Consider the following 3,346-nt stretch of genomic DNA (forward strand, 5'->3'; position numbering starts at 1 on the left):
CGAGAAATTTAGATGCCAGGGAAAAACAAAGACTAGAATCAGATAACTGGTTTCATAGGATGTTCAATTGGTCACCATGGCTAACAACGCTCCTATCTGCTGTAGCTGGACCTTTAATCCTCCTCCTCCTCTTGTTAACTTTTGGCCCATGTTTCCTCAATTTCTTGTTTGCATATATAAGGAAGAGAATTAATTCTATTAAGCTTTTAGTAATACAAAATAGAGGCTATAAGCAAATTCCACATGAAGAATCAAGGATTTGATTTTCCACTAAGGCCAGTGGGGAATGTGCTGGCTAGAAAATTACTGTTTAGCTATCGCCCATGGGAACATAACGCTCTAACAATAAGCTTTCTGCTTCTGTACTCCTTGCTTGCACAACCGACCTGTGGGCTGACAGTTAGTAAAAAGAAGAAAAATAGACTTGTGTGTTCAAACAGGATGAAGAATAGGGGTTTGGGCTTAAAAATCCTGTACCTCTACATTTCGGGGCTGCTTAATTTGGGGTCTGCGCACCCCTGGCAGACCCAGCTGGCTGAATAAAGAGTGTGTTTCCTATAACTCATTGATTTCTGGGAGTCCGTGTGACTATTGGGGGCTGGTGACTACATCACAGGGAATGTAGTTAGCATTAATATGATGGCTAAGTGGAGAGCCAGGGGAGGGAGGGAGCAATTAGAGGAATCGTTTTATAAACAATATAGATGTCTAACCAATGTACTGTATACTTGAAACTAATTTAAATAAATTTATTTAAAAAAACAAATGAATCTTAAGAAATATATATATACACACATACATACATACATACATACCATTTGGATCTTAGACAATGGTTAACAACTGGCTACACACACACAAAAATCACTTAGACTAATTAAATAATAATGTCTGAGGGTGCAGCCCCACTAGTGAAATTTTTAAAGCTCCCCAGGTGATATGCAGCTATGTTTGAGAACCACTGTTTTACATGGTAAAATCGAAGAGACTCAGAAAAATGAAGGATGCCCCAGGCTTAAGGGAAAAGGGGCGGAGATGGGCTTCAGGAAAACAAAACAAAATGAAAATCACCTTGAAGTAGAAAGCAGGTAGTCATTTAAAGTAGCTTCCGGGCCTAGTCCCTGGGAAATTTTATTTAAATTTCTAGGCTCAGGAAACTACCTATATGAGAAACCTTTTGAATACTCTTTCCTAATACCACTTGGCAGTTAACATTGGAGAGGGAGTTAAATGAAAAGACTATCTACCATTTCTGAAGAGAGAGTCTTCTTGTACTTTTTAAAGAGTTCATAGGTTGTTCTGTTAGTCACAGCGAAGAGAAATAGAACAAAAACAGTTAAATAAAACTTTCTCATAGGATATTGATAATATTTAGAAGTGGGGGAAATATGAGAAATCTCTATAACTTCTGCTCAATTTTGCTATAAATCCACAATTGCTCTAAAAAATAGTCTGTTTGAATGTACGGCCATGCCACCCTGAATGTGCCTGATCTTGTCTGATCTTGGAAGCTAAGCAGGATTGGGCCTGGTTAGTACTTGCATGGGAGACCGTGTAGAAATACCAGGTGCTATAGGCATTAAAATTATATATATTCTATTTGACTCATAGAGAACGAACTGGTGATTGCTAGATGGGAGGGGGATTGGGGGACTGGATAAAAAAAGATGAATGGATTAAGAAATACAAATTAGTAGTTAGTTACAAGATAGTCACAGGAGTGTGAATTATGGCATAGGGAATATAGTCACTAATATCGTAATGGCTATGTGTAGTGCCACATGGGTAATAGAGTAATCAGGGGGATCACTTCATAAATTATATAAAAGTCTAACCCTTGAACTGTACATCTGAAACATAAAATTAAATTAAATTAAAAGAAAATTTTCCCCATAGTCAGGATCAGATAAACCTACAAAGTCCCTTCCTTGTATTGGCCCTTGTTGTTACTAGGAGTTGCTAGGAATTGTAAAGATGTAGGTGAGGAGAAGCCAAGTTGCAATCATGAAGTATTTCTCTATAAGCTTTCCTAATAGCCTAAACAGATCTGAGAATTTGTTTTAATTTGTTCTATTACTCTAAATAAAATTTCACTTTCATACCTATTTTTGTGTTTGTAAGTTTTTATTCTTTTCCTCAAAACGAGCCCTCCAAACTGATTAAGCTTCAGGTCCCACAAAACCTGTGTCCAGCCTTGCCCACTGTTGTAGTCTGAAAAATAAAAGTTATAGAAGAAAGCACACATTTTAATCCAGGTTGCTTTCTTCTCACTTGTGCTTTATGAAACTAAAATGAAGATATGTATAGTCAATAAAAGAATCAATAACATTGAGAGTTTCTTATAGGAATCTAGGGGGAATAGCAGCCTTCTTCCTCTCCTACAGTCAACTCATATTTGGGAAAGTATTAAGAAAATAGCTGATGTTTGGTAAAATTGATCTATCCAAACAGTACCTAGGATTTCATAAGAATTTTTTCACTATGAAGCCGTTAGTCTTATTAAAATATTCATCAAGAATTTCTAATTTTGCAGAATTGGTTTTCAGATACCCACTATTACCTAAAGAGTGTATCCCAATTTACAAGGCACCATCACATATTATCTGATATAATTTTCATTATGAACCCATGGGGCAAGCATCTCAAACGTTTTTGTTTTTTTTTTTCAGGCCCTATATTCTCCCATAGGCTGATAAAGAAAGTGAACCTTGAAAAAGGTTAAATGCATTATCCCCAGTTGCTTATAAGGGTACAGCATGAATTTAAACTTTAGACCTTTGACTCTAATTCCAGCACTACTCCCACAGAACCACATGTCTTCTCATCTTCTCCCATTTTTCCATTACCCTCCATTACCTTCTCCACACCTACCTCTCTATTCCAGAGACCTATAACAACTATTCAAAACATACATTCTGAATAACTTCAGTATATGGAGAGGCAGTCACTTGATTCAAGGGAGTGTTGGGGGAAAAAATTAAATAAAAAATAAATAGTTGAGACAAGCAGGAAATGGAAAACTTCATAGGTGCAAACAATCTTTTTTCCATTAAAATGTCAAATCAATTCACTCTATTCAACTCTCTGGCAGGGAACATTCTTTTTTACTCTTTGATGAGAAATCAAACTATATATGTTATATATGTTTTAAATAATTATCCCAGAAAGTACAAAATGTACATGGAAATTAGAACAACATTTTTTATGAACCTAGGAACTAAATTTGCCTCTTTCATCAACTTAAATGTTTTCAAGTAAGATTAGTCTACCTCAAACACCTTTCACTCTCTTGCACTGCTTTGTTTATACTTTACAATATTAACTCACATTTTGTCTCACTGAAGAA

At 35.9% G+C, this 3,346-nt stretch overlaps 1 pseudogene; it reads left to right on the plus strand.

Annotated features, from left to right (window-relative positions):
• The first annotated feature begins 1,460 nt into the window (after window positions 1-1,460).
• Window positions 1,461-1,579, plus strand: LOC111737385 (annotated as a pseudogene).
• Window positions 1,580-3,346: the final 1,767 nt, after the last annotated feature.

This window comes from Pteropus vampyrus, unplaced genomic scaffold (genome assembly GCF_000151845.1).
Source record: "Pteropus vampyrus isolate Shadow unplaced genomic scaffold, Pvam_2.0 Scaffold26, whole genome shotgun sequence".
NCBI lineage: Eukaryota > Metazoa > Chordata > Mammalia > Chiroptera > Pteropodidae > Pteropus > Pteropus vampyrus.